This window comes from Pan troglodytes, chromosome 3 (genome assembly GCF_028858775.2).
Source record: "Pan troglodytes isolate AG18354 chromosome 3, NHGRI_mPanTro3-v2.0_pri, whole genome shotgun sequence".
NCBI lineage: Eukaryota > Metazoa > Chordata > Mammalia > Primates > Hominidae > Pan > Pan troglodytes.
The window spans coordinates 61,927,651-61,955,476 of record NC_072401.2 but is presented as its reverse complement, the minus strand read 5'-3'; the positions used below and the strand labels follow the sequence as shown (position 1 = coordinate 61,955,476).

The 27,826-nt window shown below is 36.5% G+C and overlaps 1 long non-coding RNA gene and 1 pseudogene across 3 annotated transcripts in view; one reads left to right on the top strand and one right to left on the bottom strand.

Moving 5' to 3' along the window:
- LOC101057946 (uncharacterized) overlaps positions 1-18,546 on the bottom strand; it is a 28,522-nt gene extending 9,976 nt beyond the window's left edge. Inside the window, exons 1-6 of one of the 3 annotated variants that reach the window (XR_010156588.1) lie at positions 18,505-18,546; positions 17,578-17,728; positions 9,253-9,374; positions 8,546-8,664; positions 4,678-4,745; positions 3,864-4,024 (exon numbers count right to left, since the gene is read on the bottom strand). This is a non-coding gene — a long non-coding RNA (uncharacterized LOC101057946). Of the gene's footprint in view, positions 1-3,863; positions 4,025-4,677; positions 4,746-5,088; positions 5,191-8,545; positions 8,665-9,252; positions 9,375-10,479; positions 10,616-17,577; positions 17,729-18,504 lie in introns of those variants that run through there. The other 2 variants (XR_008547527.2, XR_010156589.1) reach the window with 2 other exon arrangements.
- A 6,824-nt stretch (positions 18,547-25,370) lies between these two features.
- LOC100614021 (DNA-directed RNA polymerase II subunit GRINL1A-like) lies at positions 25,371-26,659 on the top strand (annotated as a pseudogene).
- The last annotated feature ends 1,167 nt before the right edge of the window (positions 26,660-27,826 follow it).

The following is a 27,826-nucleotide window of genomic DNA, read 5'->3' as shown; positions in this document are numbered from 1 at the left end:
TATGAACAGACACTTGCCAAAAGAAGACATATATGCATTCAAGAAACATACAAAAAAGAGCTCAACATCACTGATCATTGGAGAAAAGCAAATCAAAACCGCAATGAGACACCATCTCACACCAGTCAGAATGGCTACTATTAAAAAGTCACAAAACAACAGATGCTGGCAAGGTTGTGGAGAAAAAGGAATGCTTTTACACTGTTGGTGGGAATGTAAATTAGTTCAACCATTGTGGAACACAGTGTGGCGATTCCTGAAAGACCTAGAGGCAGAAATACCATCTAACCCAGCAATCCCATTACTGGGTGTATACCCAAAAGAATAGAAACCATTCTATTACAAGGATACACATGCGTATGTTCATTGCAACACTATTCACAATAGCAAAGACACAGAATCAACCCAAATGCCCAAAAATAATAGCCTGGATAAAGAAAATGTGGTGCATATACACCATGGAATACTATGCAGCCATAGAAAGGAATGAAATAGTGTCCTTTGCAGGGACATGGATGGAGTTGGAAGCCATTATCCTCAGCAAACTAACACAAGAACAGAAAACCAAACACCACATATTCTCATTTATAAGTGAGAGCTGAATGATGAGGACACATAGACACATGAAGGGGAACAACACACACTGGGGCCTGTTGGAAGGCGGGTGGTGGGAGGAGGGAGAGCATCAGGAAGAATAGCTAATGGACGCTGGGCTTAATACCTAGGTGATGGGTTGATCTGTGTAGTAAACCACCATAGCACATGTTTACCTATGTAACAAACCTGCACATCCTGCACATGTACCCCTCAACTTAAAATGAAAGTTGAAGAAAAATTTTTTTAATGTTTTATTTTTTAATTGACAAAAAAGAAACTTATTTCAAACATAGCTACATAAATAAACCAAAAGTAAAAGAACGGAAAAGATAAATCATAAAAACAATTTTAAAGAAGAGTAGCTGTATTGGTATCAGATCATATAAATTTCAAAGCGTGGAAAATTACTAGGGCCAAAGAGGCATATTATGTAATGATAAAGGATCAATCCATCACGAACTAGAGTAGCCAAAACAATTTCGGTAGAGGAGAATAAAGTGGGATAAATCATTTTTACTAATGTTAAGGCTTAATATACTGTTGCAGTAATCAAGAAATTATGGTACCAGTGAAAGGATAGACCTAAATCAATGGAAAAGAATGGAGAACCCAAAAGTAGATTCATACAAATATGCCCGATATGCCTAATTAGTTTTTGACAAAGGAGCAAAAGTAACTCAATGGAAGATGAATAGCTGTTTTATAAATGGTACTGGAACAATGGAACATCAATTAAAAAATTTTAAAAAGCCTCTACCTAAATCTCACAGCATAGAAAAATTAGCTCAAAATGGATTATATACTTAAATGTAAAATATAATGTAATGCAAGACTATGAAACTTCCAGAAAAAATATAAAGTGTGGAAAAAGTATAAGTTTAAAAAGTACAAAACTTATAGAAAAGAGCCTAGATACCTGAGAAAGTCCATAAAATAACACATTAAATTTATTTATTTTTTCTTAGTAATTTTGAAAGCATTTTTACACCTTCCTAAAGGGTAAGTTCTACATTTATTATCTTAATTTTGCAAAACAGGAACTGATGCACAAAGTTTCAGCAACTTTTGCAAGGCTGGACTACTGCTATTATTGCTAGAATACAGGTCTTCTGAGTCCTAGACTAGCGTTCTCTCTACCATCATCTGCAGTCTCTCTGAATGCATTCCATGCATTTTTTCTTTATATTCTTTAAATGATGTTTCTTATCCTATAAAATTCAACTCTAGTTTTAAAATTTTGAAATATGCAACCTCTCACTTTTTCCCCCTATACAGTTCTAAAACTCTATGTGGAAAGAGAAATGATTTTAAGGTCTTCAGTTTTCTGTTGTATTATTACTTTTAAAAGTTCCCTCTTTTGGCCGGGCGCAGTGGCTCACGCCTGTAATCCCAGCACTTTGGGAGGCCGAGGCGGGCAGATCACGAGGTCAGGAGATCAAGACCATCCTGGCTAACACGGTGAAACCCCGTCTCTACTAAAAATACAAAAAATTAGCCGGGCGTGGTGGTGGGCGCCTGTAGTCCCAGCTACTTGGGAGGCTGAGGCAGGAGAATGGCGAGAACCCGGGAGGCGGAGCTTGCGTGGAGCCGAGATCACGCCACTGCACTCCAGCCTGGGCGACAGAGCAAGACTCAGTCTCAATAAAAAAAAAAAAAAAGTTCCCTCTTTTTTCCTGCCCACTTTCAAGAGATTGGGTTGTTTTATACAGTTAAAGATAAAACATCTCACAAATATCATGTTCCTGTCCTGTGTTGAGCTCTATGCTAACGCTGGGGATGTGCTTGTGACTACAGCAGGCATACTTCCTGTGTTCAAAAAGTTATATCTTTTGGAGAGAAACATGAAATAAAAAATATGCAAATCAAAGCAACTCCCAAGCACCCTTGTGAAGTACATAAGTATAAGGAATTACCACTGTAAGGAAGCCTTTGGTTGGGAATGAGGATCATCTCAACAATAACTTGCTTAGACAAGCAACTGAGTATCTGGTGATGGGTGATGCATCACCAGTAGATGCCTATACGAACCAATAATGAGACCTAAGTCACCCCCTCCCCCCACCCATCCGACAACACTGTGAAAGGATCTAAGTCCCTCTAGAACCATAAAGCAGGTGTCAGGGTAAGAGTGAAGGATAGATCCACAAACAATGAGTTTAAGATTTTAACATTTGACTTAAAAGTAAAGTTACACTTGACAGATACCTATACCTCCTCAACAAAACATTTCCTTCAGGAAGTCTTGTCTCTGCTACCTATAGTCCAGTGCTTTGAATTCAGAGTCTATTCTGTCCTGTCTGCATAACTAATGGAACTGAATGTTAGATATTACTCACAGAGACTACTCATTCTTATCTTCAAGCTATTTTTTCTTCTTTCTGACTTTTGTCAAATCTATAATATAATTTTCTCTTCTGTTAACATACTATAATGTATATGCTCTAGCCTCCTAGAATAGTTCTGGGAAAAGGTACTGAGTGAAGATTTACTGATAATTAGTAATTTTCGATCAGCCTTATAATCTTATTGCAAAAGTTAAACAAGTTCTGCTAAAACATGACGACTTCAAAGCTAATTCCTGAGAGGCAGCTAGTAGTTTTAGAATTACAATGAACTTGATTTAATTTCATATCCTGAACATTTATCAATCAGTTCTTTGTGTCTGTGTTGCAAATAAGATGGTGTCTTTATGTCTGAGACAGATACTATCCAAGTCTGATGTCTTTCTTGTCCTTCTGCCCACTCCATGTCCTGGGCCAATCCTATCCTGTGTGCTGCAGAGAGGGTATGAGAGTGTATCCTACAGTGCCAGGGCTCTTTCCTTCTTCCTCCCATATTTTGGTTGTGCCCTACATATTGTGATTTGTGCGTCCATACCACTTTCACATTCTGGAGTCATATTGGAAAGAGTATTTCAAGAGAGTCAGACACTATAGATTACTACTGTATATCAACAGCAGAGTGTTGGTTTTTATCATATATATGCTGCATTAATACAAACAATTCCACTGAGATCTTTTTTAAAAAGGAAGAAATGCTATTATACTTGGGTTACCATACAATTCTTATTTTATAATTATTTCCATACTAGCCAAAAGAAGATAATCTTCCTTATCACAATCAAAAGATGTGTTCATTATCAAGTAAACAAGAGACTTAAAACGAAAAGTAGTTTTCTTTATGGTGAAATAAAGAAGCTCTCTTTGTAGGTGAGAAGATTATTAAAATGAGTAACTATAATATGAAAGAAAAATAATATTCCTTGCCTCTAAGATAAGGTAATGAAGTGTCTGTCTTCAAGAAGCTTTCATTTGATTTCAACTTCTGATGAAAAATGTTATCAGCTTGTGTTTTTATTGCGTTCTCATTGTTAGGAATAAACTGAAATTTAAGCAATACATCTGCTTTCAAATTGTCATTACTTGGCCTGAAAAACAAAATAACCAGAATGAATGAGGCAACAGCCACAGTAATTATTATGTCATACTTTATTACTTAAATATTAGTTATATCTTCAAGAAAATATGACATAAATATTTTACACATTTTATTGTCATAGATTCTCTCCTCTTGTGTCACACAGGTATTAATAGCTAAATTATTCCCTGCTTGTAAAAATTGATCATATTTAGGAAGGGGAGAGTATCTGACAGTTCTAGAATTATTTTTTCTAAAAAAGAAATCAAAAGCACTTGTTATGTCCACCAACTTTGTATATATATATCATAAACTATATATGTGAATATATATTCCTGTGATTCAAAAATTCATAATAGCTGCTTATTATTTTCTAAAGTCAGTAAAATTGAGAGCAGTAGTTAATAATTGTAAGAATCTTCTGTATGAAATGCAAAAGACTTTAAAAGGACAACCAGTAGAATATATTTCATCACTACTCAAGAAACTCTCTCACTACAGAAACTCTATACAGGAGGAATAACAAATGTAATAATATTAAACTATTTTTGCTCTTGATATAGCTAAGATCTTTAGATCTGTTTACAAAGCAATTAATTGAAGAATAACTATATAATACAAAGCTGCCTTTTATAATCACACAAATTTGTTAACTGTGATTACCTAAAGTTGACAACTTGACACTTGATGTAATGATGGTTTAAATTGGATCTCTGAAATATCTTATCTATCTGAGAAAAGAAAAAAAACAACAAATTAGAGCTTTGTTAAATATGAATTTCACACATTTCAATATATCACAAAAATGCTTACATAAAGCTTGCTGTGATACAAATAACATTTACTTCAATGTTTATTTACAGTTATCCCCCTAAACCTCATTTGAGCATAATCTCACCATCATAAAGATTATCTCTATAATTGGATGATGATACTTGAACAACTTGTCACATGGTCAAAGATGACTATCTAAAGAGTTGACTTAATGCAGTATTTCAACCTCTATTATAAAATATACATGGAGCAGGAGGCACAGAGATTTGAAAGTTTGATATATATGGACACATCACTCACTCATCACTCAGTATCATTCCAGCTCAGTTATCATCCTCATGGATGTGATTGAAAGATCAGCTTTTTAGGCTCTAAATAAACTTTTTTGGCCAGATTTTGATGCTGTGGCAAATGGGAGAAAGGAAGAGAATATGTATTATTGAACACCTCTCTAAAATCATCATACTTACCAATAAAAATGCAGGAAAGGATTACTTAGAATAAGATAAGACTGTAAATGCCACTGGTGTCATTTTAGACTTCCTACATAGGATAATTTATCTGTGGTATAAATACCTAGGTCAAATTATTTCTTAATAAAACCACAGCTTGTTACAAAATACGTGGTCTTATAAGTCTGTTTATAGACTCATCAAGCTGACTTGTCAGAAAAAAGGCTGACTATATATTGAACCTTAAGTGAACCTGAGTCTGCAGAGTGAGTTTCACAAACCACAAGAGAAGAGCTGCTAAGTTGTGAAACTGGGTGTATGTCAAATAAGTGCTTTTCATTCATCTGACTTGATTTATGAAATTTTCTTTGGTGACATGCCATGTAATATCATCTTGAATAGCCTGGTGAGCACAAGTTAATTAATAAATCAATAGTTACTCAAAACAAATGGCTATATGTTTTTCTTCTAATTAACTATGAAGTGAAATTTGTTTTTGAAGAATATATTTTTATATACACATGCACATTTATATGACAAAACTAATACATATTTATTGTTAAAAAATTTTAAAGTAAACAATGTAGAAAATGTATTGGAAAGCATTAAAGTCATTTTTAAATCACTGTCTAGAGAACTTGTTATTTACATTTTGGTATATATGCTTCCAGATTTTATATTTACATGTTTATATATACATAAAATATATTCTCTCTATATATACAAATATAGATGTTTATATAATATCTATATGTTTTCTGCCTGCCTCCTTCCATTCTCTTTCCAATTTAATAATTTTTTTTCTAGGTAAATCGCAGCTTCATGAGTCATGTATCATCCATGGTAATTGAGCACATAAACAGTCCGGATTATTGAACTCCTCAAGAAAGTATAAAATGCATTTTAGGTACAGGTTTTCATCTTTTTCTTTTAAGAATATGTTTGCTATAACTGTAACTCAGTTCTACAAGGATTGGCAAACTATAGCCTGTACACAAAATCGAACCTGCTACCTGTGTTTATATTGCTCATGATCCAAGGATGGTCTTCACGCCTTTTTAATAGTTGAAAAAAAGAATAAGAAGGGTATTTTTGATATCCAAAAATTTTACAAAATTCAAGTTTCAGTGCTCATAATAAATTTTTATTGAAACATTGTCACACCTACTTGTTTATGTGTTGTCTATGGCTGCTTTAACACTACAATAACAGCTGTGAGTAGTTGCACAGACACTGTGTGTCCTGCAAAGTTGAAAATATTTACTATCTTGCATTTTATAGAAAAAGTTTGCATTTACCTCTGGTCTAAATTGCTGCATTGCCTTTCTTTATATGTTATCTCCATTTATGCATTAAGGGACAGGACCAATATTAGTAAATTGATCATTTATTTACTAGTCATCTCCTTGATGAGTATTTATATGGGCCTACCATGTACAAACACCGTGAAAGGCACAAGAAATATAAGAAGAAATGGAGTTAGCTCCAGCACAAATTAATTCACAAGTTAAAAGGGGGCATAGACATATAATGTTTTCATAATTTATGATCAGTACTTTAGAAAAGGTACACAAAAAGTTCTGTGAGAGCATTGGAAACAGATGCTAACATTTATTAGGATATTACCTTTCATGCTTTGTATTCACTACATCTAGTGATCCTTAAAATACACTGGGAGTTGGGTGAAATTATCCCCATTTTGTAGTGTAAACTTTTAGGGGTCAAGCAACTTTTTGAAAGTTATTAGAATGACAAAGGATAAAACTGGGATATCCTTTGTGGCATCTAGATGTCTATGACTTCGAAGTTTGGGCTGTCTCTAATTCAATATCTTAATTCCTGTAACAAAATATTCTTTACACTGGCCTGCTTTTTTCCCCCCTCAAAGAAAATGTCCTTAAGATGTATTTTTGAAAAGGCATACCCACTCCACTCAGTAGCATTCTTCAAACCATTTCATCTGCTTCTGGTTTGGGTTGTGAAACGGCTGAAGAAATATGTCTGAACGTGGTAAGAGTGATCTGCCTTCTTTGATTAGTGAATGCTGGGCTGAATAGTGGCTGCGAATACGACTGAAGTCTTCAGAGGAAGAGCTGGTCTGTGTGTTTCTGTGGTATATTTTCAAGAGCAGCCTAATAGGACATACATCAGGGTCATCCATAGAAGGTACTTAATAAATGGTATGTGGTAATGTTATTTGTGCCTGAATGATCGAGTTAAGATTTTAGATAACTCTAATCATTGGTATTTGCATTTTAATTTTTCTGTTGGGGCCAGGCATAGTGGTTCACACCTGTAATCCCAGCACTTTGGGAGCCTGAGGCGGGTGGATCACCTGAGGTCAGGAGTTCGAGACCAGCCTGGCCAACATGGTGAAACCCTGTCTCTACTAAAAATACAAAAATTAGCTGGGCATGGTGGCAGGCACCTGTAATCCTAGCTACTCGGGAGGCTGAAGCAGGAGATTTGCTTGAACCCGGGAGGTGGAGGTTGCAGTGAGCCAAGATCATGCCACTGCACTCCAGCCTGGGCAACAAAGGCAAGACTCCCTCTCAAAAAAAAAAAAAAAATTCTGTTGGGCTTATGTTGTTCAGTCTCTGATGCCATTATCATTTGTCTAGCATATTTTTCTAGGTGTCCTGAGATGGTGTTGGTGATAGGTTTTAGCTGTGTCCCCACCCAAATCTCATCTTGAATTGTAGCTCCCACAATTCCCACATGTCATGGGACGAACCCAATGGGAGGTAGTTGAATCATGGGGACAGGTGTTTCCTGTGCTGTTCTTGTGATAATGAACAAGTCTCAGGAGATCTGATGGTTTTATAAAAGGGAATTCTACACAAGCTCTCTTTTGCCTGCAGCCATGTAAGACACCCCTTGATCTTCCACCATGATTGTGAGGTCTCCCCAGCCACGTGGAACTGTGAGTCAATTATCTTCTCTTTATAATCTTTAATAATCCTTAACAATCTTTCCTTTATAAATTACCCAGTCTCAGGTATGTCTTTATTAGCAGTGTGAGAACAGACTAATACAGTGGTTACAGTTTCCAGAATTAGCAAATAAAAATACAGTTAAACTTGAATTTCAGATAAACAATGAATGATTTTTTAGTACAAGTATGTTTCAAATACTGCATGAAGATATTTTCAGGATGATCTGAAATTACAGTTGAACTGGGCATTCTGTTTTTTTTAGGAAATTCTAATGTACGTGCAAAAAGCAGTGCTTTCAACTCACCTTTTATCTTAATTTTCACAAAGTATTGTCAGGATAGGAATGATGCCAGCCAAGATTTAGCTTACCTCGTTACTGACTTTTTGTTTCAGGTCGGTGCTAAGTTTTGAGTGTTCTACTGAAAAATCAGGATTATATTCAATACTGGGGATCTGGGAGGAGGTCTGGTAATAGTAAAACTTCTAGCCTGGAAGGGAAAGCAGACAGGGATGGTTTCTGTTTAGTAAATTTGAGTTGTATAATTATGAGAAGTAGAGGGGTTGAAAACAAAAAATGATACAATTGGTGAACTCCCGAGAGTTAAAAATGCTATACCTGTAGTCTATACCTCCCTCTAACTCTTTTTTAGGATCACACATTTTCATAGTTACCATGGTTGTCAGTTATGTCATAACACAATTATCACCTGTTAGTGATAATTCATAAATTTAAGCTGTTAATTAAGTAATGGTAGAATGTACGATATTCTCATAAGTTGACCTCAAATTTAGAATTTCTACTAAAATAACTTTTTACTCTTAGCATATTAACTAATATTATATCACAAAATTACATAGGATATATTTATTGCACTGTTCAAGAAATAATATTATACAAACCACATCAAAATTTAAGCTCTAGACATAATTTTTATACATGAGAGATTATTTTCCCAACTGTATATAAATTTATTCAGATGGAAATTGCATTCTAAAATACTAGAAAATATTAAAGTTTTAAAATAAGTTAAGTGGGTCTTCAAATATTCGAAATAAAAAAATTAATAGATACTTACCATATGCCAAAAAATAAACAAGGAGACCAATCAGTATCACCAGAATCAACATAACAGCTCTGACAATAAGGGCAACCATCCATGGTTTCAGTGAACTCACTCTTCTACCCAGTGTCAATGGCCTTTTGAGAAAGAATTGTGTGTTAAAAATGAATAGGATTTTAAGACTAAATGTTCCTTTTTCTGTAGAATTTTTTTCTGGAATTCATATTTAGCTCATATTGAATTTGGTAACACTTAAATATATTTTACATGAAATTTTTCTAAATGCTATAAAAATATGATTGACATTTAACATTATACTTTCTTTTCTTAAAGTCAGCAGTATTTTACCATTCACTACCTTTTCATATACTTCCTGGTCCATTATACTATATGCTCTAATTTTTTTATTTGTAAATGAACTAATAATATATATTTGATTCATGTGTTTCAAATCACAATGAACCTAAGAAAACAAGAGTATCTGGGTCACTCTTCTCATTCTAACATTAAGACACAGAGGTTCAGAGATTACCAAAACCTCAAAGTTGGATATTAGGGAAGCCAGAAATAGGACTTGGGCCGTTTGGGCTCCTTTTACACCTCTATACTTAAAAAACCTACTACACCGTTTACAGTTCATGCAACTCATAGTGCATATGAAGAGCATCTATAATAAGGCTGATTGAAAAAAAATATAAGAGAATTATAAGGAAAAAATAATTAGCCAAACAAGAAGAGATCATTAATATGATGAAGAAGCAAATCAATAGTGGTAGCTCAGGACTTTAGACCCAGGAACTCTGTGTTGTGATAAATATCTATTTCATAGGGTCATAAGACATCAAACCTGTGATTTCAATAGATGATATTGTTTATCATAAAGCCAAATTTATTGGAATAAATTAAAAATCAATTTTAAGAAAATATCAAGGCAATAATAGTGCCAGTATGCAAATATGGCAAAAGCATAAAAGTGGTATGCAAATGACTGACATTTGGGAATCCTTTGTGCAAGCAGGAAAATGTGGCAAAACTCTCTCCTCATCCCAGTGCCAGAGCCCACAGTCTAAAGACAAAATCTGAACAGTTACAGAGTTGAGGCAGGCCAAGATAACACCAACATGGGTTGTTTAAAGAGATTTAATCCATAAGGAGACTGGACAAGAATATGGTTCTGAGAAGGGTGCTAGTTCTTGTCCTGTCTGTTAAAATTACACGTGGAAAAGAAAAGGAGGGAATTACCTTTCCTGAGATTGGTACCTGATAGTAGTAAGGAGTGGATAGCAGGCCTCAGGTTATAACTGAAGATATCAGTTGACTCTCCTCTTCGGGCATCGCTGAACTGGAAGGAGTCAGGCTTCCCCTGATATTCTTGGGTCTGGGCAAAGGAGTACATAGACGCAATTTCTGCATCCCAGAATCATGAACCTGAGCTCTGTTAAGTATTCAAGTAGCACTAATTCTGAGTTCAGCTGGTATTCTAGAAGGATCTTATGTTACTCTGTCCTGTTACTCTTAGGTAGGTAGCAAAAGAAAAGCATTGCAATCTGGAAATATCTGAAGTGTCTCTAGAATCACTGAGTTGGAGCTGGAGCACAGTCAAGAGCTGATGAACATATCTGTCACCTTCACTAATAGAAGACCATGGAGAATCATGAGCCCATTGTCAACACTCACTGAGTTTCTTCTGTGTGCCAATGAAACACTTCTAGAGATTAAGACATAGTCTCTTCTCTTAAAAGATGTATAATCTAGAGACACGTAAAGTAACTAGTATAATACAAGTCTCAAAATGCTATTACAGGTGAGTGGATACAAATGGTTTTGCCTTAGAGAAGCTGTTCTTAGAACTAGGTCCTAAAGGCTGAGAAGGAATTGGCAAGGGTCGTGTGTGCATCAGGCAGAGAACACCATAAGCAAAGATAAGAAAACTTGAGAACCAAGGACATACTTGAGAAAACCATATATTAATGAGAGTAGAGGTAAACTTAATTAATGCGTTTATCTGTTAGTTAACTCAGCAGGCATTTTATTCAGGATTACTATGTACAAAACAAGGGAATGTAAAGACTCTTCAACAGATCTTTCTTTTGAGGAACTTATAGTCTGATAAAGGAGGAACACAGTAGACACAAATTGCTATCAGAATTGCAGAAAATTTAAACAAGAATTTCAAAGAAGGGCTAACAGTTCCTCTTTGGAGGAAATAATGGCTGAAATAAGGATACAGGTTTTTTTAAGCTTAAAAAGGGTGGACACATCTTCTCACTATTTTCCTCTCTGAGCCAGACACAGAACACAATTCATAAAGGGGAGTTTCTTTTGCAACAGAATTCTCATCTTCAAAAATATGTGGTTACCTGTTGAATTATTCTACTCCTAACACCAGAACCATTATTGTGACTGAATTAAAGTCTTATTTGTCAAAGTGAAAAGTTGTTTCAGTTTATTTCCTTCCACACATTCCCTGAAATATTTATTCCTCAATGTTGTTTAAAAAATAACATTTTTCTCTCTATTTCTTTTAGTACTAACCTAATTTTAGCTTAAACATTGAAGAATTTCCATGGCTATTCAAGACAGGTGGGGAGCTTGCTTCATAGAAGTACTTGGTAATTATTTGTCTACTGAATGAAATAATGTATCTGCTGGGCTTCTGATGAGGGCTAAAGACTGCTTCCAGTCAGGGAAGAAGGCAAATTGGAGCCAGAGTGTGCACACAGCACACAACCAGAGAGGAGGAAGATGGGGTGCCAGGTTTTGTTTTGTTTTGTTTTTTTGTTTAACAATTAGCTCTTGTGGGAACTAATAAAGTGAAAACTCGCTCATCTTAGGAAGGGCATTAATCTATTCTTGAGGGATCTGCCCTGATGACCCAAACATCTCCCATGAGACCCCACCTCCAACATTGGTGTCAAATTTCAGGATGAGGTTTGGAGAGTCAAATATCCAAACCCTAGCACCCATATTTTGTGGGATCATAGCAATTACTGAGTTAATATATATGTAAGAGTACTTCAAACAGTAGTTGAAACATGGTAAGGATTTAGGAGGTTAGGTTATTTTATTACTATTATTATCCAGGCCACACTAAAAATAACATCAAGTTTTTCAAAAGCAGCTAGGAAAAGATACTGAGGAGTCTGTGAATAGATGGAGTGGGGTGAGCTAGTAGATGGTGAAGGCGCTGCTCACGAAAGAAACAGAGGTGGTGACAAGGTCTTCAGAATCTGAGTGACGACACTGGACACAAACTACTCACTGACTGGGGAGCAGCTGAGTAGCCTAGCAAATCCTGTCTTATCCCCCGAGAATGTTCCAGCAGGTAAGAGATTCTAAGCTTGGGGGACGGGGAGCCGACAGGAGAAACCACAGGTTCAAAAGTAGGCATTATATGGTGAGCACACTTTGAAGTGTCCACAGGGAAAGAATTACTGGATGAAGATAATGAATATGGGAAATTTTAGAACAAGATGGGTGAATCATCAATTAGAATTTTACTTCATTTCCTAGGTAAAACACAGTAACTTTGGAATAAAGTCATTGTCATGCAAATACCAGGAGGTGGTGGTGTTACTATTCATAATCACAATGGCTTAGTAATAATGATGATGATCATTCTAATTGTCCCACCAGATACGAGACTGTCATAAAATCGGTAATGTGGACAGAAATACTGAAAGTTGTGTAAAAGATTAAATGAGGTCTGTGCTTTCTTTTACGTTTCATGTTCTGACAAGCTGTGTGTCTTGTTTCCATAATCCCACATTACACAAATAAGAAAGACATAATGGTTCATAACTGGAAAGTTGATTGATATCATAATTAAAATTATTAAAATAACTGATGTTTTAGTAGATAAGAGTTCAAAAGGGGATAATCAATGTCAAGAGTGCTACCCTTCAAAGTTCTGTTCATAAATGCAAATTTACATGGGGAAGTTCCATGAGAAATTATTCCTTGAAGGAATTGAGATAATTAAAACCTGGTAAGAATAAAAAAGAATGCATAGGCCATGACCTGAGCTATTGAAAATAAACAATGTGACTGGCCAGAGCAGTACTTTCCAACCATTTTTGTCAATGTTGCTTCATATCTGGAGGGGGTACATTTTTCTGCTTTCTTACCAATGTCTTCAATTAAGCATCATTCATCCTTAGTCATCTCTCTTCCTACTATTACTTGATAACAAATTTTGACCTCCACAAGAAAGCAGTAACATGCACAAATTTGTGCATGTTGAAAGTTGTAACATGCACAAAGACATTATTTGCAAATCTTTTCTAATGAACAAGTCTTACTGTCACTGTATCTGACCATTGGGAAATAGTTTTTCTTTAAAAAATAAAAGATGAGGCCGGGCATGGTGGCTCACGCCTGTAATCCCAGCACTTTGGGAGGCCAAGGTGGGCGGATCACCTGAGGTCAGGAGTTTGAGACCAGCATGGCCAACATGGTGAAACCCTGTCTCTACTAAAAATATAAAAATTAGCCAGGCATGCTGGCACAAGCCTGTAGTCCCAGCTACTCGGGAGGCTGAGGCAGGAGAATCGCTTGAACCTGGGAGGCAGAGGTTACACTGAGCTGAGATCACGCCATTGTACTCCAGCCTGGGTGACAGAGTGAGACTCCATCTCAGAAAAAAAAATAAATAAATAACAAGGATGAAGTTTGAAAAGAAAATCAATTAAGGTCTTCCTTGAGTCAGAAAGAACAATTTAAAGAACTATTTGAGAAGTCATGTAAGTCACAGCTGAAGTCACATAAGTGCTAAAGAGGAGGGATAATGATAGAGTATGACTTTGACACTTCGGTGAATAATAGCTGTGGGAGCTTCTATATTGAATGAAGACACACTTTTGAGTTTCCAGAACCTTTTGATCTCTTCTTTCCTGTCTTTATTTTTCTTTCTTTTCCTCCCTTTTATTCTTTTTATTCTCTAACAGCTTTATGGAGATATAATTCACATATCATAACGGTCACCAATTTAAAGTGTGCAATTCAACGCTTTTCAGTATATTCATAAAGTGCAATCATCCTATTTTCTAATGTTCTGTCGTCCCAAATAGAACTCTCAAAATGAACAAATCAAAGAATAAGTTTTGTCGTTAAACACATTAGAGAGTGATTGCAGGTTGAGGGACAGAGGTAATGATTACTTAATTAAGCAGCAGCGATTTGTCACTGAAGAAAAGCTATTTGGGCCGAGAGGTGAATCACAAGGAAACAATTTCAAGATGTGGGGAGACAGCAACGAGGTGGCAGCAAGTTCTGAGAACTGGAACAAGAGTGAACTTGTTGAGTCACTGGAGGAACTGAGGCCAGAGTGGTTAGATTGCAGTGAGTCCCAGGAAGGGTGGAGAAGGTTAGCCGGAGAGGCAGACAAGGATCACATCAGGGGGTGTCTGTAGGCCATAGTGAGGTGTCACTAAATCTAAGGGTTATAGGGATCCACAGGACAATTTTAAATGTGTGAAAAACATGATATGATTTACTTTTTTTTCATTGAGACAATGTCTTGCTCTGTCACCCAGGCTGGAGTGCAGTGTCATGATCTCAGCTCACTGCAGCCTCAACCTCCCATGCTCAAGCCATCCTCCCACTTCAGCCTCTGGGCTGAAGTAGCTAGGACTACTAGCCTGCACCACCACACCTGGCTAATTTTTGTAGTTTTTGTAGAAATGGAGTTTTGCCATGTTGCCCATGCTAGTCTGGAACTCCTGAGCTTGAGCGATCCACCTGCCTCACCCTCCCAAAATGCTGGGATTACAGGTGCGAGCCACTGTGCTTGGCTGATATGATTTACATTAAAAAAAAAATAGCCTTCCATATATTGAGTCAAACTTACTTTTGCACTCTGAAGGTATAGTACTTCTCTTCACGTGTGCTGTTCTGTTCCTTACATTCACCCACTCCTTTGTTTTGATAATAACACCTCCTCTACCTAAAATCTCCTCTCTACATCCCTTTTCCCAGCCACTAGCATTTCCATTTCTGGAAATCTTTCAGTGTGCTGCTGTATATGTTTTCCCTCCTTTAAGAACCAGTTCCATTCACAGCTATCCCCCACCCAGTTAGTAGCTCTCTTGAAATTTCCTATCCAGTTTTGTTGCTAACTGTTTTATTGCACTGGCCGTGTTCTACCTTCTATCTCTTTGCACTAATAACCTTGCCCTTCTCCCTACTTTTGCTGCCCACTCCCATAATCCATGCTCTATGTCTTGTCATTACCAATTGCTGCAATTTCATCATAATCTAAATTTTGATGTCCCAACTGTTTAACTACTACCACCCATTTTCCCAGCTCACTTCCTTGGTACCCTGACTTCAGTCCCACTGGGGCCTATAATCCGCTGATCCTCCCACTTGCTCACTGACTCCCATCACCCTCAGCTTGCATTGCTCTCCTTCCTTAGCCTACATCCCGCGATCCCTCATCATATTCATTCCCTGGCATACACCCTCAGACCTGTAACTCTACCTCACTTGGCCCTAATCATCTAGGAAAACCCAATCCCTGATTAAATACAACTTTCTGCCTATTTTATGTTACACAAATGTGGCTGGGAAAAAAATAAAATCATTTTAAATCCCCGACCACTATCTTGAAGTTTTCCCTCAGTGATTCCTGACCATCATACTATTTAGTTACTCTTTCTCCTAATGTGAGAAATAGTCAATTATTTTATCTTCTCTTTTCAAAGCTGCAATACCTTCTCTGTAATCATCATTCTCAGCCAATTACATTGATTTCATTGCATAGAGAAAATATAAATAACCAGAATGGAACACACACAAGCTCTCACTAACACATCTGCCGCAGTGTTATGCTCTTCTTACATCTCATTTCTGGGCCAGCGTTCTCTCCGTTTGCTCTTGTCACTACATTAATGTTTAGCATAGTGCTTGGCTCAAAGTGGGCAATACATTCTGTTTTCTGCAGAGACCATGCAATGTTAGTGAAGGGGATATGAGATAGGGAGTGAAAAGAGGGATAGGGACTGGGTTCTAGTTTTCTTCTCCTACCATTGGTCAGAATCACTTTGAAAAGGGGAAAACAAGAATTAAGATAATTATCTAGATAATTAGTAGGAAAAAACTCTCATGTTCTCTTTAATATCCAAGATGGTTTTCTCAATATTCCACTGATCTGTACAATCTTGTCTGTATGTGACTTATCACATTTTTAGGTTACTATTGGCTAATAAGCAAGAATGAGGCTGACAGTTGTCTATTTACTAGTTTGCATCTTTTTCCCCCTGAGCTTTATTAAGATATAATTGACAAATAAAAAAATATAAGCTAGTAGTGGTGGCTCATGCCTGTAATCATAACCCTTTGGGAGGCCAAGGCAGGAGGATCTCTTGAGTCCAGGAGTTTGAGACCAGCTGGGCAACACAGGGAGACCCCGTCTCATGAAAAAAAAAAAAAAAAATTCCCAGTCTACAGGCATGGTGGTGTGTGCCTGTGGTTCTAGCTACTTGGGAAGCTGAGCTACATCCCTTGAGCCTGGGAATTTGAGGCTACAGTGGGCCATGATCAGCCAACTGCACTCCAGCCTGGGTGGCAGAAGAAAACCCTGACTCACAAAAAATGTATATATTTAAGGTGTTTAACATGATAATTGATAATATGTATACATTGTGAAATTACTACTACAACCAAGCTAACATATCTATCACTTCACGTATTTACCATTTGTGTGTGTGTATGGTGAGAACGTTTAATAGCTACATTCTTAGCAAATTTCAAATATACAATAAAGTATTATTAACTATAGTTACCATGCTGTACATTAGATTTACTGGGTTGCAGGATGGATGAGGTGACTAATGCCTGTAATCCCAGCACTTTGGGACGCTGAGGCATGTGGATCACCTGAGGTCAGGAGTTTGAGACCAGCCTGGCCAACATGGTGAAACCCTGACTCTACTAAAATTTCAAAAATTAGCTGGGTGTGGTGGTGCGCACCTGTAATCCCAGCTACTCAGGAGGCTAAGGCAGGAGAATGACTTGAACCCAGGAGGCGGAAGTTGCAGTGAGCCGAGATCGCGCCATTGTACTCCAGCCTGGGTGACAAAAGCAAAACTCTGTCTCAAAATAAAATAAAATAAAATAAAAATATTTACTGGATTGCATCTTCATGTGTACATTGAACACTATCCTGAGTCAGGCATATAAGAAAGAGGTTTGAAGACAATGCAGTGATATACTATTTTATGCACCAATAGAATTTGGGAACAAGAAATGCATTTTTATGTGATATTTCACCTCTTCCAGCCAATTCTGCATATCTCACATTACTGAACGGAAAATAAACAATATTTCTCCCACATTTACCTTTTAAGAGTTTGGTCACAGCAGCCTCACCAACTCTCCAAATAGAGGTTGCATGTATGGTAGAAAAAGCCTGGACTGTTTCAGACAGAATTCCTCAGCACTCACAAGTTATATGGCCTGGCATCACATACTGGAGCCTGAGTTTATTAATCTGTAAAATACAGATGATATCTACAGTGGCATTATGAGAAAGAAAAGATTGGAAGTACTCATTCAATGTTAGCTCTTATTAAACTTGATTAAAGAAGTGGCTGTGAGTGATTGATCTGGCTGAACAAAACTAGATGGTTTGGAAAGTGTAAGCAGTTGATAGCTGCTCTGACCAAAGCAGTTGAGCCACCACATAGAAGTCGTGCTTATTGTGGAGGTTCGTGACAACACTGTAATGAAGGAATTTCTATCCAGATAGTTCTCATCTCCACTTTTCTTTTACTCATCCTCACATTTTAGTGACAAAATACCTGCCACAGGGTGGCTTTAGCTAAATATAGATATAAAAATATAAATAGAATTTGCAAATGTCTGATAAGCTATCTTAATTGTTGGAGTTCTTTCTGCTTGTGTCTGATACATTTGCATAGTGTAAGCAGTCTTATGAGGGTGGTGTTAGAAAGCTGTAGGGCCCCTGAAAAGGTAGGGAGTGGTCCTTTACTTATGGTTGCCCTACCTTATTCCAAACACATTTGGGAGAACAAAGGGTGAGGCATAAGGATGAAGTACATGTCACTCTAATTATAATCATGATAATAACTTTTATATATCACTTTACAGTTATAAAGATCTTTAACATATCCTATAACAGTTGATCCACCCAACATCTATATAAAGTTTATATGGTAAATATAATTATGCCCACTTTTCAATTGAGGCAACTGAGGCTAAAAAGATTTACTCCAAAACATAAAAGTAGTAATTAGTTTTGCCCACCTAAATTTCTTGTCTTCTATTAATTAACATTTTCCTCTGTGCAGTCATTATAGGTTCTAATACAGAATTCACATCACAATGGCCAATGTGGCATGTGAGAAAAATAGAAGCTTGAAAACAGAGAGCAGAAAATACTAAGAAATAATTTTATTATTTTCATCCAAGATCCAGGAATCTGAAAGAGCCCCAAAACTCATAAAAGTAGTGTGTAGCAGTGCAATTAGGAACTTCTAGTACTATGGGGAATAGCCATGGAGAAATGCCACTTGCAGTGGAGTCACCCAGCAGACCACGAGGGAGAGATATGTCTGAGTTACATGACACATGTCTCAAGATAGTGAGGCCACCAAGTATCTGGGCTGTGACCCAAGGTCGAGATCAGAAAATAATTATTCCTCTTGGAGAGACCTAAAACTCTTTGGTGAAAATAATCATTTGCTTACAAATAGGACACAATAAACCATTCTATTGGATCTATTCTCAGGTACCTGAATAGGAATTCAAGGAAAAAAAGGACAGTAAACCCCTAAAACGTAAATGGGCCATTTGTTCCATAGGTGTCTCTGGCACAAGGGTTATGATCAAACCCTACATTAATATACAAAACTCTCTGTTCAATGGAGCCTCCATTGGGTCCATTAGCAATGAAAACCTTTTATTGTTTTGTAGTTATTGTATTTATCCTGGGTACTAATACAGAGATAGAAACAGGTTCACAGAAGTCTTGGGTCTGGTCTAATGACACATAGCTATTAACTAGAGAAGTCTTGATTTAAAATCAGGTGTTCTGACCCCACACCCAGTGTGTTTTTCCATGTTGTCTGCTCAAAACTGCTATTTATTTCCTAATGGGAGCATTTCAGTAATCAGGATTGTAATTTAATTTATTAGTTATAATAAATCAGGATTTTAATTTATTAGTTTATCATCAAATAGACAACCTGAATTAAAGAATTATAGTGGATTTCATTTGTGTAAACTGGAAACGGTTAACAAATTCAGGCAGCTACTCTCAAAGTAGTATTTAATTATAATAATTATAAAAACAACAAAACTTAAAAATCAAGTCATTCATAGAATTTTTTCTGCCTTATGTGTGATATATTTTTATGCCTGCTGAGACATATAATATCTTCTATAACAAATTTCTAAAATGAGCATTTGTTTTAATGAAAACCTTATAATTTGCATTTTTCTTGAGAATGTCAATCTGGTGCAAAACAAAATAAACAAAACACCTGTTACATTAATGAAGGTGGGCCCCTGATTTTAGACTTTGTTAGTCTGATAACCCATCTAAAATTGCCCCCCTGTACTTGTCTACTTATGAACAACATACCTTTAAGACGGCACCAAATGCTATATTTGAAGTGCTCATTTTCCATCCTATTTAGAATTAATTTCTCTTTCTTATTTTTTCATTTACTTATTTTTAAATTGACAGATAACATTGTATGTTTTTTATTGTTTACACACATGTTGCTCTTCTTTGCATATATAGCCAATAGTGGAACTGATGGATCATACAGTAGTTCTATTTTTTTAATTTTTTTTGAGAAATCTTCATACTCTTTTCCATAATGGCTGTAGATATTTACATTCCCACCATGTGTATCAGTTCCCTTTTGGTCAACCTGCTTTAAAAAAAATCTTTTTGACCTATCGGATGTTTAGGAATGGCTGAAAAACCAGAGAAAATCAGGAGAAAATTAGAGGAGATAAGAAGAATAAGTGTGATACAATAACAAAGGATAAAGAGTAATATGATAAAAATGTAGAATATACACTGAATTAAGCAATAGAGAATCATCGGTGATCATGATAGGAAGAGGAACAGAGTAGTGGGATCATAAATCACCTGTCTGCGGGTTGGAGAACATGTTGGAAGTGAGTAAATGGGACAAGTGAGTATCAACAATTTTTTCATGAGTTTATGGATGGGAAGAGAGAGACAAGTCATCAAGGTTTATGGAGTTGATGAAGGATTTTTGTTTTCTTGTGGATGCGACAGTTTTCAGTATACTTAAAATAGTGTAACTAACCAGTAGATTGTCTGAGGTTGGGAGGTGAATTGGACTCACATAATATTTGAATAATCGTGGATTCTAAACTACTAGGTTCACCCACATGAAATTACCTTTCACATAGGTCAAAAGTTGTCATTCACTGACATTTTCATATGGTTCAATGTAACAGACTGGAAAACTTGGACACACTGTAGGCATCCACTTGAGAACATGAATGGATGCATGTAGGTTTGTTGATTCAATATCAGGAAGCTGAAGGAAATGTCATCTAATTCATCAATCATATTATCTCTTTGAAGTTGCAGAAAGATGAGATGGCAGGTGATGAGAACTGGAAATTTGAGGAAGCTGAATAAACTTGTTCAATGTGGAAAATAGTTTAAGGGAATGTAGTAGGAATGGTGGGCAGAATTGAGGACTTAGATGAAGAGGCACCTCCTCAACATTTGTGTAGCATATGTTACACATGCTATACAAATACTACATTTCTGTAGCATTTCTCAGTGGTCTGAGCAGAGGTTAGCCATTTTTCAGATAGTTATGTCTTCCCTATATTTTAGCCAGTATGAAGAATAAAAGAGATACAGGGAGAGAGAATTTAGTGGAGTTCAAGACATAGTTAAAATTTTTGTTTAAATCATTAACCTAAGGATCACAAGAAAAGCAAAGACGAGTGTGTGTGTGTGTGTGTGTGTGTGTGCGTGCACACACACACACACACACACTGAGAGTGGCTCCTGATGGATATGAAGAATTCAAAGATTAGAACAGTGCATTAGTAAAAAAATAAAAATAAAAAATCTTGATGCATTGTAAGTAACTAAGATTGCTACAAAGGAAGGTTAGAATAGTGACAAAGTCCAAAGTTATGATTCAGATAGAATAATTCCAAATCATCACAAAGTCCAGGGTGTGCACAGAGGAGTATTTTTGGAAGAGAAAATTATAGAGATAAGAAGTTGAAGGAAATAAATGACTAAGATGTTGAACATCAACCACAAAAGCACTGATGCTATCTAGGGTAAGTGTAGGAGTTGGATTAGAAAAAGAAATAGAGAAGCAAGTGTCAGAGTCTCCAGTAAATGGAAAGCATAACTTTGGGGTCCATAAGGACAGCAATGAATAAAGAAAAAGGGTGGACAGAATAATTGTACGAACCTCAACAAAACAAGGCAGTTTTACAAGGGTGTGAAGAGTAATAGTCCAAGATGGCATGGAGGAGAAAGACTAAGTCTTCAATTCTGAGGTATCTTGAAGTAGGGGAGAATGAGAAACCCTTATTCCAATTATCCAGGGGTATAGAGAATAGTCAACGAAAAAATAAATTTAGAATATGGTTTATTAACCAGGAATGACATTTCAAGAACAGTAAAAGTGTTTGTGCCAAAAAGAATTTATCCTAAGGAAACAATTTTGAATGTGCACAGAAATTAGCCAGAGGAAAGGCCATTATTACAGATAATAATGTTTCCAGAACATTCATAAGTGCAGTACTGACTTCTATGTGTGTCAATTTTACCAAGATGCAAAAATTTAAAAATAACATGTTTAAAGATTATCATAACATTTTCCTGTAAAAATACTTAACATTAGATTAATACAGATTGGTTTATATCTTGTTAAGTCTTATTCAAAAATATATATGAAGAAAAAAGAAAATCTAAATTATATATGTATATATATGTATGTACGTATATGTTCTGATAAAACTTTCATTGCATTTTTAAACTTGGAATTGTGCTACTTCAGAGATACTAATTATTCTTATTCAGTTTTGGGACCATCTGTCTTTTCTCTCCCTTTTTTTTTTTTTTTTTGGCATATACTCCTAGTCCTACACTAACAGTGCTAAACTTCTGCAGATCAAAACACTATCACAGAAGATGAAGGTAGTCTCTCATTTAAATGACAAATTTGGTTGCGAAATTACAATCAATAGACTCTGTTTTCTGCATTTACATGTTTTCAATTGGCAAAGTTCTTTTATTCTCACTATCATAAAATCAAAACTTGACTTTAATAGTCAATATGGGAAATAACCTAAAATTCAGTGATAGATGTTACTACATGAAAAGAGACTCTAATATATTTCTGTGTAAGGCAAAGAGAAATGTAAAACTACTCAGGACCCCACTGTAGGACTTTAATCTCAGGAATCTATTCCACAATTACTCATTTGTAGAAAAATATAATGACTAAATACTGTCTATTAAATGTAATATAAATAAAGACTAAAGATTAAATACTATAAATGTATTTACATGTATATACATCATTATATTTAAATACAGAGTGGCTTCCTAGAAAATTAAACAAAATATTTCTGTGTAAAAAAGAGTCTTTTAAGATAGTATTGAAATCCATTTTAGTCAAGTGGAGAAGACTCAGACAACCAGGAGCAGATAAGTTATTGGCTGAAAATTAAATGGTACCAAACAAATTTGAAGAACAATTAAATGCTTCAACTAATATATATGGGCCAAGCATTCTACTAAGTGCTGAAATGTACAACAAGGAATAAAATTGTCTTTTTCACATTACTTAGAAATGAAAAAACTAATAAATAAAGATGTTTGTGTATTCCAAATGAGGAAAACCCTCTGAGAGCTATTAACACTGAGGCATTGATTATCAATGGTAAGAGTAGAGATGGCTTTTCAACAATGCTTCCTCTACCCATAACACCACTCTCATCCCTCACATTCCTCTGAGCCATAAAACCAAAGAAAACCAAACTCAACGTTTCAAAAAAGATGTAAAGTAGTCATACTGATTTATCTGCATAGAGAATGGGAATGTGGAGTTTTCAAAAAGATTTAGGACCAGGAGAAGATAACTTTAAAAATCTTGAAAGGTAACAGAAATGCAGAAGTTTAAATGAGTTCTTGGGCTATTGACCAGCCATAGATCTTTTGCTTTTCCCAGATTTTTATTTCACTCTACTTTTCCTTTCTCTTTCTATTTATGTAACTTTCATTTGTTTCTTTACACTTCTGGTATGTCTCTTTTTCCTTGAACTAGCCATTCTACAGAATTGACATTCACATAACCCTCAAAGAACTGTATGTTTTTCACTCCTATGCGCCCGCAACCTGCCCATCACCATAGTGGCAAGAATGGTGCTGGAACATAATAGAACTTGAATAAAGGCATGACTATTAAAGATATTAAAGAGATAAAAAGGACTAAATTATTTTTATTGGTATGACACAATCAGCTTTTTCCTTACAGATTAGAGATCATTTTAAGTAAAAATAAAAATAATAATAAATAAAAATAATTGTTTCTATTACTGTCCATTTTAAAAGTAATCTTAATGTGTTAAGTGTGGAAAGTGTTTTTTGGTTATTTGTTTTTAACAACCTAAATCTTAATTTGTGGCTTTAAGATGAGCAGGTGAAAGAGGAACATTTTTAATGATCGTACCAAGTAAAATCTGTTAGGAGGACTGTGATCTAGAGATCCATACATTTAATTGAGTTTTATATGTAGAAATATTATTAACAATGGAGAAACAAAGTGCAACTCTGGTTAAACACCACTAGAAAAGATATTGGTAATTCCCTCATCATCTTGAGTAATTTTTGTTAGGCCTCTGAGCCCAAGCCTGCACATATACATCCAGATGGCCTGAAGTAACTGAAGAATCACAGAAGAAGTGAAAATGGCCGGTTCCTGCCTTAACTGATGACATTACCTTGTGAAATTCCTTCTCCTGGCCCAGAGGCTCCCCCACTGAGCACCTTGTGACCCCCACCCCTGCCTGCCAGAGAACAACCCCCTTTGACTATAATTTTCCACTACCTACCCAAATCCTATAAAATGGCCCCACCCCATCTCCCTTCACTGACTCTCTTTTTGGACTCAGCCCGCCTGCAACCAGGTGATTAAAAACTTTATTGCTCACACAAAGCCTGTTTGGTGGTCTCTTCACACAGATGCACGTGAAATTTGTATTAATTAACCTCATCTTTGTAGATGAAAAATTAATGTTCAATAATGTATAATCCCAACACTTTAGAAGGTCGAGGCAGGAGGATCACTTGAGCCCAGGAGTTCAAGACCAGACTGGGCAAAATAGGGAGACCCCTCTCTCTACAAAAAATTAAAAAATTAGCCTGGTATGGTGGTGCATGCCTATAGTCCCAGTTACTTGGAGGCTGAGGTGATAGCATTGCTGGAGCCTGGGAGGTCAAGGCTGCAGTGAGCCATGATCATGGCACTGCACTCCGGCAAAAGACCAAGACCCTGTCTCAAATAAATAAATACATAAATAAAAGATTTATTTTCTATAAACGTCTTTCCAAATCTATTAAAATACAAAAAATCTTAAGATCCTTTATTTGCTTTTCACTCTTTATATTATTATGTACAAATTACTTATATTGCTCTTTAATTTTTTTATCTTAAAAGGCAAATGATTTATCAGAGTATTAAAATCTGTATTTTTTTTGAAGTTTTAGTTATATTTATCAATTGCAGAATGAGGGTTAAAATACAATACTTCCTATTCCTTGCTCCATTCTATTCCTATACCAGTCACCTCAGGCTTTCTATTTTTCCTCCCTCTCTTTGTGATCATGGCATCCTTACAATAAACTTTTCAACTAAAATCCAATGTGTTACTTTTCAAATCCTAAATATAAAATTATTAGCCTGGTTTCTCAAAATAAAGACTAACATTACTTTATGTTTTCCAACAAAAGTGAAGGGGAAAAAAAGTTTAGATTCCCAGTCTGAATAATTTCCAATTTGCATTGGGGAAACCACAAATATGAAACAAATCTTTCGCTTCCGGGAAAATGGCGACTCCCGCTCGTGCCCCGGAGTCACCGCCGTCCGAGGATCCGGCGCTAGTAGCGGAGCCTGCCGAGGAAGCCGAGTGCCCGACGCCGCGCCAGCCTCAGCCCGCGCAGAATGTGCTTGCTGCCCCGCGGCTTCGAGCCCCGAGCTCCCGAGGACTTGGCACAGCGGAGTTTGGTGGAGCTGCGGGAAATGTTGAAGCGCCAGGAGAGACTTTTGCGCAACGAAAAATTCATTTGCAAATTGCCCGACAAAGGTAAAAAGATCTTTGACTCTTTTGCCAAACTGAAAGCCGCCATTGCAGAATGTGAAGAAGTTAGAAGAAAAAATGAACTGTTTCACCCTGTTAGTTTAGACTGTAAGCTAAGGCAAAAAGCAATTGCAGAAGTTGATGTGGGTACAGATAAGGCCCAGAATTCTGACCCAATACTTGATACTTCATCACTAGTTCCTGGATGTTCCTCTGTAGATAACATCAAGTCATCTCAAACCTCACAAAACCAGGGACTTGGACGTCCTACTCTTGAAGGTGATGAAGAGACTTCAGAGGTTGACTACACAGTGAATAAGGGCCCAGCTTCCAGCAACAGAGACGGTACCACCTTCATCTGAAGCTAGTGAGCATCACCTGCAGCATCGTGTTTCAAGTCAGGCAGAAGATACTTCCAGCAGCTTTGACAACCTGTTTATTGACAGGTTACAGAGGATCACCATTGCGGACCAAGGTGAACAACAGTCAGAAGAAAACGCAAGTACTAAGAAGTGACAGGCCTTTCTAGTGGGACTCAGAAGAAACCTCATTATATGGAAGTGCTAGAAATGCGAGCCAAAAACCCAGTGCCCCAGCTGCGTAAATTTAAAACCAATGTGTTACCTTTTCGACAAAATGATTCATCTAGTCATTGCCAGAAGAGTGGGTCTCCTATTTCCTCAGAAGAGCGGCGGCGCAGGGATAAGCAGCATCTTGATGACATCACAGCAGCTCGGCTTCTACCACTTCACCATATGCCCACGCAGCTGCTCTCCATAGAAGAATGCTCGGCACTTCAGAAACAGCAGAAACAGAATTATGAGGAGATGCAAGCAAAGCTCGCAGCGCAAAAATTAGCTGAAAGACTGAATATTAAAATGCGGAGTTATAATCCAGAAGGGGAGTCTTCAGGGAGATACCGAGAAGTAAGGGATGAAGATGACGATTGGTCCTCTGATGAATTCTGAAGATAATCTCCTAAATCACTGACGTTGAGATGTCATCATCTTACATCAGACTTTCTAACTAGTATCAAGATCAGTGTCAGATATTGTTGAGGGAAGTAATTTTATAAAGTTACACAAAGGTAGTTATAAAAAGCCCAGTTTGTCTTTCAGAAGATGACTTTCATGTGCTTGAAAAGTTTAATATTTGAATATGTGTTTAACCACATGGTATTAAAATTTTGCAATATATTGTGTATTGGTCTGATATTTTAGTATATAGTAGAACATACTTTTTTTTTCTTTAAGCCAAATGAAAAGAGGTAACTTTGCTTTTTTCCTTTTTCTTACCTATCAAATAGCATTTATTACATGTCTTTCAGTGAAATACTTAGTTGTTCCAGGCACCTAAAATCAGTTAGGAAGACATAGTTCCCTTCTTTTTTGGGTAATGAAGGGAGCAGTCTAAAGAATTGTATGCATGTTTGCATGGGGTTATTGAGACATTGGATGTGAAATACCTAGGAAGACATGCATGGAGAATGCTTAACAAATGCTCTTCACCTTTTTCTGTCTTCCCTTAGGAAGAACGTTATCTCTCTTCTGATTCGGAAGGACTTCCCTTTTGAGTAGATGCTGGAAAGTGGAGGGTTTTTTTGTTGGTTTGTTTGTTTGGTTTTGTGTTTTTTTTTGAGACGGGGTCTTGCTCTGTCGCCCAGGCTGGAGTGCAGTGGCATGATCTCGGCTCACTGCAACCTAGGTGGAGGTCTTTTTAAATAACCTCATGTTACTTCAGGCAAATCTGGTACAGGAGAAGCCCAAGCTAACTGAGCTGGGTGAAGGCTTGTGCATCACCTGGCTTGAGTTCCTTGCTGTCACAGACGATAGGTTCATGTACACAACATTAATGTTTGATAAGGAAAGCATTTTTTTTTGTTAAAATTGAATTGTCAGTACTTTACTTTTTTCCCCCCAAAGAGGTATATATAGACTGCAGAAACTTCAGTCCCATATATAAACGTTCATGTCATTTTAGAGGATTATATGGTTGTCTCCAGAGAAATTAACTTACATTATCAAAAAATTCTTTGTCTAATATATTGGAGTCTTTAAAAATGTTGAAGAATAAAGTATTAATTAGAACAACTTCAAATGCTAAGGTGATGTTTTACCGGGACTTAATTAAATACAACTTTTTCCTTTCGAAAAAGACTGTTCACATTTGCTTCCAGGTGTAATTATTGCTTTCATTCCTTACCCCCCTCAAGCAAATGTGAAAAGTATACTGACCTAAGATT